Source organism: Xiphophorus maculatus, chromosome 13, assembly GCF_002775205.1.
Source record: "Xiphophorus maculatus strain JP 163 A chromosome 13, X_maculatus-5.0-male, whole genome shotgun sequence".
In the NCBI taxonomy this organism is placed as follows: Eukaryota; Metazoa; Chordata; class Actinopteri; order Cyprinodontiformes; family Poeciliidae; genus Xiphophorus; species Xiphophorus maculatus.
Genome location: NC_036455.1, coordinates 18,416,303 through 18,434,477, shown reverse-complemented (window position 1 = coordinate 18,434,477; position 18,175 = coordinate 18,416,303). Strand labels below are relative to the sequence as shown.

At 41.0% G+C, this 18,175-nt stretch overlaps 1 protein-coding gene across 3 annotated transcripts in view; it reads left to right on the top strand.

Annotated features, from left to right (window-relative positions):
* Positions 1–18,175, top strand: part of dlgap3 (DLG associated protein 3) — a 166,213-nt gene that overhangs the window by 91,384 nt on the left and 56,654 nt on the right. The window contains exons 1-2 of one of the 3 annotated variants that reach the window (XM_023344465.1): positions 3,337–3,428; positions 3,601–3,675. The exons of 1 other annotated variant lie outside the window; for it this stretch is intronic. The gene's annotated coding sequence lies outside the window, so the exon portion shown is untranslated. Of the gene's footprint in view, positions 1–3,336; positions 3,429–3,600; positions 3,676–18,175 lie in introns of those variants that run through there. One more of the 3 variants, XM_023344464.1, reaches the window with a different exon arrangement.

Genomic DNA, 18,175 nt, shown 5'->3' with positions numbered 1-18,175 from the left:
GAGGCCTTAATTATTAGCTGGCAATTTTGTCTTTTTTATTATAATTTTTTTAACTGCATCTAATAAAAAAAAAAAAATTAAAAAAGTTTTTTGGAGGCATTTCTAAACTTGCTTCCTGTTTTATTCCAGTAACCAGCATCACTCTAAACTACTTCCATTTTACATCACTGGGTATGGGAAGTGAAATGATACGCTGCTTAGCTCATCATTTGACCTTAAAGCAGATGAATGAAATTTCATGGATTAGATCTCGCATTTGACTTTTGCTGCAAGCGAGCAAACTTTGAATAACTCATTTGCTCCCCTCACCGTATCCATAGAAGCCGGCGGTAAGCGTCCCACACATCTGGGGCCATCCCTGGAAGCGTTACCTGCTGTGTGCATGTGCGTCTGTGTGAGCAGAGCACAGACTGTGTGTGCCATCAGCATGCAGTAATCATATGCGTGCTTGTGTGTGTATGTGTTTGCATACGAGTTTTAATTTCATCTCTTGTGTGTACGTGGGAGCTAGCAGGGCAGATCAGTGTCCATGCTGAGGGCTTTGTCACAGCTGACCTATATTAGATGAAAGCAGCTGGATCAGTGGCCTGCAGGGACAGCAAAAGAGTTGTGTTCTAATTATCTCTGCTGCAAGCTAGCAACACATCACACACATGCGCACGCAGACGCAAGCGCGCGCCGGCATACCACGCACACTTCCCTGCAAATCGATAAGGGCCCGTGAGAGCATCTGCCATGTTCTGTTTGATGAGCGGCGGCGGCGGCTCCTCCTGTGCCTCATGTCATACAATGCATATTAAAGCCTCGTTTTTGCTGTTTTGTTGAGGGGTTTTTTTGTGATGATGGTGTCCTGCGGTCTCCGGGTGCAACAGCACATCACACATCTCGGTTGTGCTTTGCGAGACGTAATTACAAGGTGATCACAGCGAAAATGAAATCAAACTCTTGTTGTGGGGCGAGGGAATTGGAGGAGCGCGCCTCCTCCAAGACGGTTCAAACTGAGCTGGTGCGGCGCGTCTATTAGCCGCCGTTGCTATGGAGCCCAGAACTAACACATGCTGAGGGTGAGCGTTTGTTTTAATGAGGCGCAGGGAAAGAAAAAAAGAAAAGGGAGCTAAGGCTTTCAGTAATCACTATAGTAATGCTAAGGCTAATGGAGGGGTAATAAAAGCACGTGGAACCCTGTGGCACCGTTTAATGAGACTGCAGTTAGCTCTGTTGCTCTTAGCTTATGTAGCATGGAGGGGATTTATACGACCATATTCATTTCGTCTAATAATTATCTCAATTTCAGTGTACAATAGCAATGCAAACACGCGTTTGCATTGCTATCAAGCAGTGTGTTCTCTCGTAGAATTACTTCTGCTTTTGTCTCGGCCAATCGGTCATTTGCATTGAGTTCTTTACATCAGTGTGAAGCAAATTAGATCCACTTTTCTTTGCAGAATGGCTTAAATTCAGGCACACAAAAGTGTTTCCAGCACAAACGGTCTTGTCACGGCCATACATTACAAATAACATTCAAGTTCAGACTTTGACTTGGTCAGTGGGAGTCATACTTGCTGGTGTTATCTTGGTTTTGTTTTGCTGGATTAGTCAAATGTGCTTGGGGTTTAAGGTCAGGAACTGGTTGGTTTGATCTTCTACTTCAGGATTTATTGGCAGGTAACAGGAATCGTTGTTTTATCAGATACATCATGTCACCTGTGTCTCAAAGAAGCAAAGCTGTCCTGCGTCATGATAAAACCACCAGCTTTACGGTTGATGTGTTTTTGTGCGTTAGTTCTATGCCAGATTGAATGCAGGGTGTAAACTCCAAAAGTCTCTGCTTTTGTCTCACTGGTTCTAAAACTATTTTGTCTTTAAGGAAAACTGACCAAAACCCTTCATGTTTTGGTCATGATGAGTTTCGTCTTCAAACTTCCCAATAGAGGGCATTTTACTTCCTTTGTTATAAATCATTAGAAATGACCTTAACGGAAGTACAGTGCATTGCTCTGGGTTCATGTGTCACTACCTGGTTGAGTTATTTGCTGCGTTTCCATTACAAATGTGCTCAAAACTTTCACTGTTCCGCTAACGTCAAAAATAATTCACCATTGCTCCGTTTGCATTAAACAAGAAATGCAATTAAACTCACACGTGAATACGTTTGTTAACGCGATAAGTCATTAAAAAACATGACGCGTCATGAAACTCTAACTACTTCCTGTTGTCGTCGTCTTTGTGGTTTGCGCCAGCGCCAACATCCAGTTGTTGATTATGTGATGCTAAAAAAAAACAAAAAACATTGTTTCCATTGCAGTTTTGCTAAATAAGTCAATTTCGATACGGCTAAAAAGCTACCTCATCCTTGCACCAAAACTTTTTATCAAAAAAGTTTTGGTGCAAGGATTATTAAACACTGGAGTGTTTTTTTCAAAGTTGGCGTGTCTAAAGAAGCGGTTACAGGTTTTACAGTCATCTGAAGTCATCTCGGTGGTTTCCAGGCAGCCAACAATTGCCTCTAATAAGCTAAAGTACCTCTCTTATGGGAGTTGGTCCACATGGGAGGGCGAGCTCACAAATGTGTTTTTATTTTTATAAACAATTATAAACAATTTTATTTTTCAAAATGTCAAGTGATGCAAGTATGCGGTCAAAGAAAATGCAGCTATGCTCTTGGAGTGTCTTTGGTAGTCATGGCTCTGTTTCTTTAAACTGGATCGTCACATGATGCTTTTTGGGATTTTTTAGCCTACTTCATGCTGTTAGACAAGTCCTATTGCAGTGATTTATTTATTTATTTTAAATCTAGTAATTTGGCACGAATTGTATCACTCTCAACCGGAAAATTGTAGCGAATTACAAATAAGTTATGGATCAACATGCTTAGGTATTTTCGCATGTTTGGTTTGGATATGTTTATCATTTGAAAAAAAGCTTTTTATATTAGATGCTAAGCTGGAGTATTCAAGTTTAACAAAAAAGCAAAACAAACAAACAAAACCTTCCTCCTCCAACACTGCAAATGGAGCAACATTATTTTGTTCTTTTCTGAAGTTCAAATCATTTCACACATGCTACCTTTTGGATGTAATTGGAGACAGAAAGCACTCAATTAAGCCAGTTTAGTCATCCCCTCTTCTTTCCTTCTTTCTTTTTTTTTTTATTGCTTCCGTTTCTTTCCCGTCCTTCACACACAGCCCTTTATCTCCGTGGCAAATTTCACTGCGCTGTTCCCTCCCTCTCCTCTTTTTCATATCCTTCTGCCATCCCACCGTTTGTAGCTCCAGGGCCTGTAGAACAGAACAGTGGGGAGCTGAAGTGTGTTAGTAAGGCAGTCGGGGGAGCTTCTTGTTTTGGGACCCGAAAAAGAGAAAAAAGAAGCAGCACACAGGCGCAGATTTTCCACCACATTGCCGGCGCCGCAAGGGACCCGTTTACAGGTCAGAGCTTATGGGGAGAGGTACCTTCCCCCCGATATGGCGGGGCACAGTGTAAAGAAATGGAGCTAAATACTTATTGCCAGAAATGTGTGATGCATGATGTGAGGTTTGTCTTGTGTGTGCTTCCCTGACGGTTCTCTCCTTTTCTTTCTCTTTGCTGTTTTCCCCACAGACTGACTGGTTCTGATTTATTGCACTGTCCCCTTCTACGTAAAGACATGGAGCACCTTTTTCTGATGAGACTGTGGTAAGCTGATTGTGGGCATGAGCACACGCAGGCACAGGAGTGATTCCTGGAGCTGCTTGTCACCTGAGTTCTGTTCAAACTCCAGTCTTGTCTCGTGCGTCCTTGAATTCCAAGCCCCGGAGAGATTAACCCAGATTAAGGGAAAAAGCTTAATACAGTGCCTTGCTAATATATGCACGCCACTTAATTTTTTCACACTTTGCAATCGCAAATTTTTCTGTATTTTATTGGATATGTTAGTCCAGTATCCATTCAAACCAGAAGGAAAGTAGTAAAATACTAGGGTACCTTGCATTTGAATTCAAGACCCCTGAATCAGTATTTCGTATTAGTTCTACAAAGCATTTTGTGTCGCATTTAAAGTAGAAATTTGTATTGGTCCTTTTTGCCAAACAGCTGAAGTTCAGTCAGATATGGTGGATGGCTACTGTGAACAGCAGTTTGCAGGTCTTGCCACAGACCAGGGATGCATCTGGGACTTCCAGGACTCCATTACCCAAAGACCGCCAAATCATTTCCATGTCACAGTGGATCCATGTTTATGGTTGCCAATAATGAATTATCATCTAGAATCGCCCTGTATTTGGTTCCATCTATCTTTCCATCAACACTGAACAGTTTTCCCAACTCTGTGGAAGGATAGCAATCCCAAAACAAGATGATGCCGCCACCATATTCGTCTTATTCAACCAAAACACCTCCTTCCACATGTTTGCTTTGTCCCCTACTTTGCTTGTGTGAAACTTCAAACTTTGAGTATTCACTAGCGACGTAGCAAGATCTTGCCTTACAACATCTTCTGAAATTAAAACGTCACATTGTTCGTTGCAGTAACTGCTGTCTCAACAAGTCCTACCAAGTTGCAGTCAGCTTGGAGTTATAATAGCGGATGAAGTTATAATAGCGGATGCCCCAACCATCATTTGTTTGGCAGCAATTTGGGTTACCAGTCGGAGCGCGATAAATGGCCACAGAGCGACGGACAAAAACCAAACAATATGTGAGCACTGGGAATTGTTCAGTTGCTGAAGTGGGCAGAGAGCATCACCATAACAACTGACGAAATGTCTGAGAGTGCAAAGAGCGACATCACAATCACAGCCGCAATCAGTTGAAACTAGGAAACGGTAAGCGTCGTACTGCAGATCATGCGTAGTTGAAGCTCTGTCCTAAGCTCTGTAGAGATAAAAAAAATCAATCAGAAAAATGCACAAGTTTGTTGAGTTTGTAGTGAAAATCAATAAAATACAGACTACAGGTCTTTTTGAAGCATAAAGTTGATTTTTGAAGTTTTCTTGAAAGTAATATTAAATCTTACATCTAAAAAAAATATATTGTGACTTGTCCCATCTTGTGAGTTTTAGGTATCACTACATCTCTAGTAGGTACCAATTAGTTAACTTCTGGAAGAGGTTAGAGCAGGATTTTATTTACGCATTTCAGAGTAAGATGGATTCATTAGCATGCCACAAATCTGATTTTTCCAATTCACAAATGCTACGTGGATGAATAGTGTTATCTAAACACTGTACCTAATGGGATGCATAGAGTATTTATTCATGGCCCTAAATTGAAAGCATTTTGAAAGGTTTTTGGTGTTAAATTTGATGTTTTCAATTTATCACTTAAAGTTCCTCAGATGATAATACAGCAGTTTGAGACGCAGCACTTCTCAGGAACCGGGTCGGCCCGGTTAAACACACATATAAGAAAGTTCTGCTTTTAGCTTTTCTGTTTGCCAGAGAAGGAGAGCGAAACAGAACGAGATGAGAGATGTCCGACATGTGGCTGACACAGTAGTAAAGTAAAAAATAGCAGCCAGGGTTGACCGATTGTGCTGGCTCGAGGTTGTACTTCTATTCTTAGACTTGCTCTCCTCCTTTCCCTCCCTCTTTCCTCTTCTTTTTTCTCGTTTGTCTCATATTAGTGCTTTGACATCAGCGCTCAGTCCATCTGGTGTCTAGAAGTAATCTGGATGCATTGCCTCTCAAATGGGCCGAAATGACCTAACGATCTTCCTCACGATCGACTGTCATTTTTATTTATCCGCTGTCCTCACTCCCCCCCTCCTTTATTTTATCAATCACTTCCACAACTGATAGAGCTATGCATCTGCTTGTTATCCTGAGATGGGTTTAGTAAACTCTGAGGCTTCCACTTAATTATAGCTGCAGAGAGAGTGCTACTGAAAGACTGAATGTGTTCTGTGTTTGTGTGCCTGTTTTGCTGATGGCATTAAACCTCCAAATGACTTGTGATGTGCCACACTGCTAAAATTGCATCAAAACATTGCTCTCGGAGCTGAAAACCTTTATTGTTTAATATAGCTGAGAAGGCTTTGCACTGTTGCCATAGCGATATGTGTTCATACAAAACACGTGGGACGTGGCGGTCCGGAGCCCTCCGTACGTACATCAGTGCTGAGATAAGTACCGTATGTCATTTTGACGTTATGTAACATCGTGCATTGATTCAATGTGTGTGTTGATGTTTTCACCTGATTTGGCTCCTCTTTCCATATCGTCCGTTAAATCTCACACACACTGAGTGTGTGTGAACGTATGACTGACATAACATGTCAATCAGCTGTTTGTTAATTATCTTTGCTGTTGGTGCTTGATGTGGGACACTGATTCCTTGCATTTTGATTTCTTTTTTTTTTGCTGACTCATGTTTAGATTCCTAAAAAGTTACACACTGGCTAATCGAGGTTTAACGCAGTTATTGGTTTCAACAGCCATTTATTGTGGACACGTCTCATAAAGCCTCCCAAAAATGCCATCAGAACTAAAAGTAAGGCAACATAAACTCCAATTAGTTCACAGGAAATAGAGGATTTACATACTTAAAAGATGGAAATAAAACAAAACTGTACCTCATTATCCACATCGACTCCAGAGGAGTAAAAATGAAAAACCTCTCAACCAGCTTCTTCAGGTAGAATGCCCCATGTTTTAAGTGCACCAGCTAATGTTTCCCCAGGGCAACAACGTGGCTTGTGGAACGAGATATAAGTTCCTCATCACATTTGAACGCACCTTAACCAAACAAAGGAACACAGTGTGGCCATATACTGTATGTGTGGCACTGAAAGCTGCCACACATACATAACTTAATGTTTCATATTAAATCATCATCGCTGGGAAAAGTCAACACTGGGGTTTGCAATGAGGTCTTGTTCCCAGGAATCCTGCGATGCTGAAATTTCTGTCGCGGGTGTGTGTGTTGAGAGCACTGTGTGAATCAAATTAATGCTGACACTTTATCAGGAGAGGTAAACAGCCTAATAATTAAGTGTTGAACCCAAGACTTGTCCAAATTAAGTGTTGGCCAAAAAAGGTTTTCCTAGCTACCCTTTATTCTTGCTTCAGCCTGTTTGTTTGTTAGAGGATGCTGCCGGTGCCTTGAGTGACAGAGTGGGCAAGAAATGGCTTAACCTGGTGGAGCAGTTTGGGTGTCTCTGTAAAGGTCACCAGTCCATCACAGGATGTCCCTGGGAGTACATGAAGCGCGCCCCAGTGAGGCTTTGGGAGGGCATGCGAACTCTACAGAAAGACTCTGGCTAAGATCTGAACACGGCACCGTTCCAACAGATGTCTTTACATGGCTGTTTTATGTTTCCTAGTCCTTTCATTTTTTTTATTTATCCATGAAAAGAATACACAAAAGACTGGACTTGTTTAATCCATAGATATCGTTCAACTGTATTCAAAACCCGAATCAATTTGAGCCACCAGGACCACCTTATTGACACATCAGTCAACATCTCCATGTAAAACAGCTTTTCACTTCTCAGAGACATTTTTCTTGTTGCTTTGACAGAAAAAAAAAAGATAATCTCCTCCTTTTAGGGCTATTTACTTGGGTAGTTCTTGCTGTGAGGAAACCAAGTAATCACTACTCTCCTCTTCTTGTCCTAAACAACTTCAGTTCACTGTTCAACTAACAGTGAAGAACAACAAACACTGTGTTGTTCAGGTCAGACTCAAAATAACATAAAAGGGGACAATTTCTGCTTTGTGTGAGTACGGTGCGGGCCTACGTGTGAAGTCCAGCAACAGCCAAGATTAAAACCATGGAACTTTGTTACATGAGTTGACAATGTGGACAATTATTTTTGCTGGTTTTTTTTTTTTTTTGAAGACACTGAATTAGAGCGAACTGTATTTCTGACTGAACTAGACCAGGAAGACCCTAAACTGTGCTTCAGGCAAGTACAAAGCCACACAGATCCAAACTGTTGCCTAAATGAAATTATGTCGTTTTGAAGCATTAAAGCATTAATCTACCCAAGTGGAACCTAAATATAAGACTGTAAACCTCCCCACAAATGAGCATAACATTTCTTTTCTGTTAAACATGTCTCTTTAACAATATGGTAAGCTTTGCAAAAAACGTAAAAAGATTACTCAGATAAAGCCTCCTGTGTCCGCTTACGCTGGCGTGACTCCTGAACCGCTGCCTTGTGTGCAGCACAACACATGTATCTTTATTTCACGCGTGTGGGAAGTGGCCGTGTGCCCAGTTGTCCTGCTGTCGGCCGACTGTTTCTGGGCAAGTGACTTCAAACGCCAGCTTTTTGGAGCGCTGATGGACAGCATCTCATTAGAAAGCACATTAGGGTGTTTGTAGTTTGGTTTGCACTGCTGTGATGAATTGGCAAGAGAGAGGGGTCCTGCAGGAGAGCCCGTCACCATGTGAGCAGGGGCATCAGTATAATAATTGCTTGGGGTGACGTTTCTGACGCTCCTGTGTAATTCTGTCTTTTTTGTAAATCAAAAATATTAGAGTAGGGATACCATAAAGTACATAATTATAAATTGCACAGCCGACATCACCATGCAACTGGTTATAGAGCCATTGTTGTTTGTTCAATGTGATACTTTTTTTTTTTTTTTTTTAGGTTATTTTATATTGGTTATTCTGTTTAGTTTTGAAAATAGGGACAATAGAAGTCACAGAGTTAGCACTTCCTGTTTAGCCATGCGCTTTGTTAGTTATTCTTTAGGCGGAGCACAGCCTGTAGGTTTGTGAACAAAAAAATCACATGTAGAAGCACATATCTACAATGAACAGCTAATTATATTGGATGAAACAATTTATATTTTCAGGTAATGAAAATGATTTAAGAGCTAACAGCACATTTAGCATTTAAGCTGAACATGAATCAGCTTCACATGTCATTTCAGCATCTTTTTTTCTTTTGCAGTTTTACTCAGACCAGTGGTGTGTTGAATAATAAAGCTAATGACAACTATTCAGGCTGCATCATTGGGAAGAGTTATCTATCTGTTTAGCAACCACGGCGAGGGCAGAAAATGTAGTATGAACACCTTGAACCTTTTCAAATTTCTGTTGACTTAAACATGTATTAGTCGTGCGCTCCACAAGTCTTTTTAAAAGCTTTTGTTCGAAGGAGACCTTACAAAGCTCCATTTGCAGTTACACACAAACCTAAACACACCATTCGCAACAAGAAACACAGTGGTGGCAGCATCATGTTGAGGATTTTTATTTTTTTTCCTCATCAGGGAAATTAAAGTTGAAGGGATGAAGGACAATGGCCATATGCATACTGCGAGACTTACTATACTGAGGTTTAGACCAAAGTATATACATTAGAATAGTCCAGTCAAAGTCCTTATGTAAATTTAGCTTATAGTATGTAGCAAGGCTTGAGCATAAGCATGACTATAGATATTAATAGGTTACTGTGTAAGTTATTTCCAGGAGATGAATTACAATAATCCAGAAATGGACAAAGACTCCTCCTATTTATCTCAGCCAGCAGCTAAATTAACTTTCAGAATATGATTGTAGAAAGTTTTTCACACCATCCAAAAAATGGTTACAAAAATAAAAAAATCACACAATGAAGTGAACGCTTTGAATCGGCAGTAAGAAGTGAGGGCTTATAGTCTGTGTGAAATGTGACACAAGTCTGGTTTAATCAGTTTCTAATATTCACTTCTTCCCTCAAACTCTGTGCTTTATCCTCCAGCTGTCAGTTACTTCGCTCTCTTCCTCTTTCAGAGTGATTTATGGATATCTTTTATCATTTCTGAAAGTAGGGTTCATCTGTACTGAACTACACAACTCCCGAAACGGGGAGAAAGGAACACAGTAAAGATTCAAATAAAGAGGCTACATGCCGCGTGCGCACGCCTGGGCGTGTGTGTTAACAAGAGAAGAGTAGGAGAGAGGGGGAGCGAGGCGCTACTGTCTCAGACTTCACATGATTTAATCAATCCCATCCATCACATCTGGGTAATTAGACAGCAGCATGGATCGCATGACCAGAGTCCATCAGTCAGAGCGCAAACACACGCATGCGCCCCCACACGCCTCTCCAGTCTTACTCAAACACATCGCAGCTTGACAACGAGGGGAGTAGGTGTCGTCACCATCACTGCGTCCATTGAGGGTTAGGGCTTTTAAAAATGTGCAGACACAAAATCTTTGGGTTTATATTTTAATCTAAATGTTATATACTGTATGATTTCTGTTTTTTTTATTATTGTCTTGGTCTGAAGAACTCTGCTCATCCTTTTGAAGAAATTAGTTTTGAAATACGGCTGCTGAGATGAGCTCCTCCTTCATCTGTCTTGGTGTTTCACCGAGCCACCGCCCAGGCTTGCAAATTACAGACATACATACAAATGCACATTATTTTTTACACTTCTATTGTTAGAAATAAAAAAAAAATAACCATTTATGGTCACGCTTTATTTGAAGTTGTACTAAAAGTTGCATTAACCCTCTATGGCATGACTTTTTATTTTTGTGGGGAAGAAATATTTTCCTGCATTCTTTGGGAGCTTGGTGGTCCCTAATTACATGTCAATCATAAAATCGGACTCTGACACCTCCTGGAACCAGATTTGGGTTTGTTGCCTCAGGGTAACATTGGTCTAGAACACCAAGATTGTCTACACTGATTATGAGAAATGAAATACAAATCAAACAAAAACTATATTCATAAAAAAACTTTTTTTTGGACAAAAATATGTCAAAAATCATGCCCCCCAAAAAATAAAATAAAGGAGCAATGTGAGGTACAGCTATGTGGTTTGTTGCCTGAGGGCAACGCCATGCCATAGAGGGTTAAAAGTCCATTAGAATTGCCAACTTTGTCCTGTTCAGTGAATAGTGACACTTTTAATGCAAAATTGTACTAAAGCTTGCATTAAAAGTCCATTAGAAGCGTCAACGTTGCATTAAAAGTGTCATTATTTACCGAATGATTCTTCATGACGACAGTCATAAACATTCATAAAGACTCCTTCATGTTCATGACAATGTCATGTCAATCTTATGCACACCCTTCAAATAATGTGTTACCCCATTTATTACTTTCATTCCTCTTCATAATTGTGTTGGTCTACAAATTAAAATCCCAGACATCCAGAAGACTGTTTAAATTGTGAAAAAGTTCAAATGTTTTATTTTTGCAAGGCACGGTACATCTAAATGTTTCTTTAGCGTTAACCGAGCACCGCTTGAAATTTGAAGCCGAGACAACAAAATGCTTTTCGACACTGCAGACACATCAAGTCTTCATTTAGATCCTTTCTTGTACTGAGAAAATGTTCCTGTTCACGTGAGGGTTACATGTCAATCTCTTTCGAAATGAGGAAGCAAAGAACGGCGACTTTCCAGAGAACACAAAGCGGATTTTGAATAAAGATCCACAAACCTGATTATCGTGTAAGCGGCTTGTTTTCAGATCGATTAGCCGTGACCGTCCTGTCAGTCTGTGATGAGTTCTGTTTCCTGACATTTAAATTTGAAACCCCGAAGAAATCTGACACAATTACAGTAGACGAACTCCAGGCGCCAACAAACGGATATCGACAACCTAAAACAAACAAAATAGAACCTGTGTTTAAACACATTCGGTGGAAATGCACAGAACGCTTCAGCGACATGTGAAATGTTTTCTTGCTCTTGTATGGAACGTTGTGGGAGCGAAATATTGGCTTTGCTCCTTTAAAACAATGGAGGCCTTTTGTCGCAGCGTGAAACCCATTGCATCTGCTTTGTGAAAATTCACAGATTCAAACGCCACAAATCAGTAGCTTATGATCGAAGGCGTTGAGGGACAAACGATTCCCCTTTCAATGCAAGCTGCAGTCTGAGTGCAACACGGAAATGAGCAGCAATCTCTGGATTCGGTTACAAAACAGCGGCATTGGTAGAGCTACCGAGAGAAAGAACCAAAGATCTCCCCACAATTATCTTCACGTGTTGACATTTTTATGTATTTCTGCATTTTTTTTTATTTTTTTTTTTGTTTTAAATTCAAAGCTTAATCTGTGCCTTCAGGCTAACTGAGACATCACGTTGCCAAATGTGATGCAGATTTCTGTCAGTGTCGTTTCCCACCGTATGGTTAAAATAATTATAGTATTTAATAAATCAAAAACCCCCCAATAACGGTTCCTGGATAGGAGCATGATATGCGTTTAGCATGCAGATTAGCAGTAATCCCTTTAAAATGAGTCGCTATTGTTCATTTGTAATCGATACAGAATAGAATCTGTACGCTTTGGGTTTATGTTTACATTAATTTGATGGGAGAGAAAACATGAGATTATATAAATTTGTGAACGTGTGCCTGTTTCATGAACGCCTGTGTTTATGTTAACGTCACTGTCTGGATAATTTACTACGGATTCCTACTGCGTTCACACACTTATCCTTTTAATTTCCTCTGTAAAATTAAAAAGGATTCCTACAGATATTTAATGAAGAATTCCGAATGTTTTATGGTTACGATAACTTGCATTCATTTGTAAAATTTAAATAGAACGTTTTCAGGCATTAAAGAAAAGCATAACTAAAAGAGATAGGTGGATGGACAGATAATCAATGCACACATGGAAGCAATCCTTCAAACGAGGACAAAACATAAAGTCTATGATGAATGATGTTTATTTCCATATTTATTCAGACCTGGGAAATAGTGCCACTTGAAGAAAATTGCTTACTTTCCCTGGCTGTGTAGCAATCCTGTAATTACCTCAACAGATGACAGAGTTTTGTTGTCAGAACATGTGGCAACGGAGTATTTCCTCAATTTGCCTTCGTTGGCTGCGACATTTATCTTGTCGTTTCCATCTTCTGCTTCGGCTTCCAGCGCTCGCTCTTAAAAACCGATGCAACAGCAGATCTCATCCTCATTTGCCATTATCGCATCTCGCGTTCCGTTGCCGCGTTTGTCGCCCTGTTTCATTTTTAGCGCTCACAGTTGTTGTCTGAGCAGGTAAGAAGATGACTTGCATTAAAAATGAAGCACATTTGTCACGGAAAGCAGAGGACGAGAGGCGCAGTTGTAGAATTGACAGGATTTAAATCTTGCTCAGTGTACCAGTCTGCTGGGCCGACTGTGTGCATTGATGTCTCTTATGTTCTCATGTGTACCTGCTTATACAGAAATAAGGTAATTACATAACTTGGTAACTTCTACATGCTTTAAGTCAATGCAGTGGTTCCCAAAGTGTGGGTCGCACCCCCTAGGAGGGGCGCAGTGCCATTGCAGGGGGGGGCGCGGTAAACAGTATGGATGAATGAAAAAAAGAAGAAAAAAAAGTGTTTCACTGTAAAGATGATTTTGTTGCAACCTGAAGTGCAAAATAAATGTCAGTGGAGTTTGAAAACAAAATATGTGTATAGGTTTATGTCTGCTTGAACGATGTGTGTGCCCAGTTGATTTTCTTTTTCTGTTTTGGGGGGGATTTTATTGTAATCCATAGGGGGAGCCCAGAAAATCTTTGGGAACCACTGAGTTAATGTGATGCCATGTGCAAGACCCCACATAGCGAAGGAGAGGGAAGTGTTTGTGAACCGTAGCAACTACTTTAGCGTCGTTTTGTACCCTGGTTTTCCAACTGACCACTGGATTATGGTTAAGTTGGGTTTGATGTTTGTCCCGGATCCAAACCAGAGAAGTATGTTTGGCCCCGTCCTGTTCTTGGTTCATGGTCGTATTTTGCTTTGTTAAAGTTGAAGCTGATGAAATATTCTCCACCTCACTTCCCTTTATCAAATTGTTTCTGTTCGAAATCGAGATAATTATCTGCTTGAGCTCTCGTCCTGTTGGTTGTTTTTGACTTGAGCATATTAGCTCTGCATCACAGTTAATTAGCTCTGTATTTACGCCAAATATTCTTTTGAGTACCACTAAAGGCAACTCGAGCACCTCAACTTTAAAGAACGCTTTGAAGTCGAGCTTTCTCATACTGTTTTAATTCTTTTTTTCCCCGTTCTTCTAAAGATTGTCTAATGATGCAAGCCGACACATTGGCTCGCTGAACCACTGCGGGTCTTGATTCGTTCTGACGATAACGTATTGCTAGCGTTCTTTCAAAATCCGAAGAAGAAGTTCACACGTGTCAACAGATGTATTCATTAATCACATTTTTGAGATGCTGCAGTTTAGTGGCTCTTGCTAAGCTGGCATTTCTCATTACACTTTTGTGGACACATGCAGACAGATTACCCGGCGTGGGTTCAAGGGAAGAATGAAATTTTAAAAAGCCGATGAAGATAAAAAGGAATAGGGAGTTTCTTTTAAGTCGAGACATGACAGAACACCGGGAAGGAGAGTGTGGGGTACATGAAATGCAATGCATCACTGAGCCACCTGAACTGCGGAGCACTTGACTTTTTCCTCTGATTATATATTCTGTCCCTTTCCGCTGCCGCACGTCTTTTCACATATCCCCTTCTTCTCTCCAACCCTGGTCTTTTTTGAAATTTTTTTTTATCTTGGCTCCCCTGACTGTGCCCTGACACTCCAAAGCTCTGCTCCCCTCATTAACTCTCTTTCATGGAGCTGCAGATGACAATAATTGGTTTGAAAACTGAAGACAATGGCAGACAAGGATTATCCCCGGCTCACACCCACTGCCACCCTCCTAAACCCCCCGCCCCTCCCTCCCACATGGAGGACGTGGGTATTCTGCATCCTCCCCACTTCATTCACTTCCTTTATACATCTTATTTCTCTTCCGTTTTTTTTTTGGATAGGAGGGTTCTTTAAATCCTCCTTCTTTCTGCGTCGCTCAGAGGGCTGCGAGATGTCTCCCTGCGGGGGAAACATAGCCTTGTTTTAGCTAAAAACCAAACGTGACGTTGCTGATGCGGCGGCACACACACACACACACACACACCCACACACACACGCACACACACACACACACACACACACACACAAACGCAAACAGAGAGACAGCTCCGTGAAATGATGATGGCTTTTGATTAAACGGCGTGACTGATACGATGTCATCTTTCCAGAGAAACCATGAACTTGTGATGGAAGGAAAACAGAACTGCGTTGCACATCTAGAGGCAACTCAAGCTCAGATTTGTAATATTCAAGTCCTGCAACAGATTCTTGATTGAATTTGGGATCTTTACTTTGACTGAGCCATTTGCAATATGCTTTCATCTAAACCAGTCTTCTAGCTTGTGGCTTACGTTTTGTGATTAGTGTTGCATCTCTCTCTTCCTTGCTTAAGAAAACACAACACCACGCTGTCACTGCCTTGTTACTGTGCAGGTTGGATGTTCATGGTGATGTGCTAGTGTTGCGTTTTCTCCAAACTTGGTGTGTTGCATGTTCAACACAAAGTTGAACATGTTTTCTGTCCTCTGTGTTGCTTTTGGCAAACTTTAGAAAGAAGCTGCATATGGTTTTCGTTTAACAATCATGCCAACTTTTCATAAAAGTCCTATATGTGGAGTGTACTAGCAGTCTCTCACCCAACCTGTGGATCTGTGCAGAGATGAATACAAATTCATGCCGCACTTTTCTGATTCTTCTTTTGTTTTTTATATTCACAGTAAAAATGACGGTGGATGAACCGCAGAGATTTCTCTACTTTGTGTTTGGTCTGTCTCTATCACGGAACAGCCCCGATAAAATATACCAAGATTTGTGGTTACAATAGACGAAATGTGAAAAATGTTCCTGGGACATAAATATTTTTGAAAGGCACAGTGTTACAGTGGCAGCATAAGAATCGCATTATTATCCACCCCCCAACCTCACAAGTCGTTTTATCTCCATTGCCTTCTCCCAGTCCGTGGTCTTTCTCTCTCCGTTTGTGAGAAACCTTGGCTGTGGCTTATCTCTCCCTCCCATCTCTTCCATCCAAAGGGGCTCTCGGGTTTCCCCTGAAACTGCTTCAGTGTAGTTGATAATGGTGTGTAATTCACTTCTGGCTCCCCTCGGCTGGTCAGAGGTCCACTTGTGTACGAGAACAGAGGAATAATCAGCACGTGTGTGTCAGTGTGTGTATGAGAGAGACGGGATAAGTTGTGAGTCTTGTAGATTTTACCGCCTTGTCATAAATGACTTTGAGTTTCTGTGTGCTCGTTCTTCGGTGAGTTTGTGTGTTGGAGATTGCAACCGCCAGTAGCAAAGGTAACTTTGGTACCTTTGCTACTGTGGGCAGTAACAATACCTCATTTTACACAATCTATTGATTATGAAATGGGACAACTAGGACATTCTATGGCAGGGGTGTCCAAACTTTTTGCAAAGAGGGCCAGATTTGATAAAGTGAAGATGCCCGGGGGCCAATAGTTTGTTCGGACATTTTTTAACTACAAAAGTGTCATGCAAATACACACCGTTATAAAACAATTTTCATTGTCACAATTATCTTTATTTTTCAAATGACAAAATAACCAAATATAAGCCACTCAGGCAGATGAGAACAACTCTAAAAACCCAAATTCTGCCTTTCATTCATATCTGGAGAGCCAGATAACATTGAACAAACTGTATGAAATACCTTAAATTTACATATCTTTGCCTCAAGAACATTTTAAACAGGAGTTATAAGTAATGCAAAGTTGTCTATTATTATTAAATCTTAAAACAAGTTAATTTCGCTCTTGTCATTTACAATATCTTTCAGAAAGTAATAGTTTGTCACATCTACAGGTTCATAACATCAACAGTAATAACCAAATCTTACTCAACAGTTTAATAAAAATATGTGCCATAAATGTTCTTTTGGCTCTTCACTGCTGATAGTGACAGATGTTACCGTTCAAAATAATCAGTTTCATGTCCTCAACTCTCAGTGCCACACTGTTACGTGCCAGGCAAACATTCGCAAATTCTTGCTTCTTCTCAGGGCAAAATGTTCTCCACCATTTTCATAACACAGTCTTTGATAAATGTACCTCCAGTAAAAGGTTTGCCATGTTTAGCTATTAACATGGCCACTTCGTAGCTTGCTTTGGTGGTATTTTCTTTTGACTCACAGGCCCGCGTGAAGAATCGCTGTTGTGATGCCAGTGCAGCTTGGAGCTGCTTTAGTTTTTCAGCACGGTCACTTCCTGTTAGCTTGTTGTATGTGTTAGCATGTTTAGTCTGGTAGTGTCCTTTTACGTTGAAATCCTTAAACAAGGCAACCGTCTCATTACAAATTAGACAAGCACAATTGCCTTGATTTTCAGTGAAGAAGTATTATAATTCCCATCTCTCTTGAAAGCGGCGGCCCTCACTGTAAACTTGTTTTCTTTGCAGTGGCCATGGCAGAAATGAGTGGAGAGGGGTTCGCTGCACGGAGGCAGAGACTGATAGTATTAAAGTGGTGCTGCCACCATTTGGTTAAAGGAGGAATTACAGTTTCAAGTTTTATGATTTATTTATTCTGTTTGACAGTGGAGGCGGGCCATAAATAATACATTATAAGACCGAAGCTGCGGGCCGTATGAAATCTGACCGCGGGCCGTGATTGGCCCTCGGGCCGGACTTTGGACATGCCTGTTCTATGGGAACAAAGAAAACCACTGGAGGTTGTATGATGCTTTGGGGAATGTGAAGCTGGGAAACCTTGCCCTACCATCCATTTGGATGTTGCTATGAGACATACCACTTACGTAAGCATTTTTACGAATCATCTACAGTACATCCTGTCACTGAAAAAGTATTCGATAAAGGCCATGGGCTGTTCTTGTAGGATCATGACTCAAAGGTGACTGGACAGTATAGTACAGGGGTGTCAAACTCCAGTCCTCGAGGGCCACTGTCCTGCAGTTTTTAGATGTGCCATAGGTACGAAATGCTGGAAGGAAATGGCTTAATTACCTCCTCCTTGTGTAGATCAGTTCTCCACAGCCTTGCTAATGACCTAATTATTCTATTCAGGTGTGGTGCAGCAGAGGCACATCTAAAAGTTGCAGGACAGCGGCCCTTGAGGACTGGAGTTTGACACATGTGGTATAGTACATGTTGAGGGAAACAACAATTCATTAGGGTGTTGCTGCAAACATCTTGGTGCCCTGTGCAGCACAACACACCTTCATGGGTGGACCAAAACACTATTAGGCAGGCGGTCATTATGTGATGCCTGATAATGTGTAAATTACAGTGTAATGCTAAATCGAAATCATCTGACGTTGTTGCATAACTTCCAACGTTGAACGTGATTTCCATCCACAAGTAGAGAATGCAAACACAAACTCAAAGATTGCGATG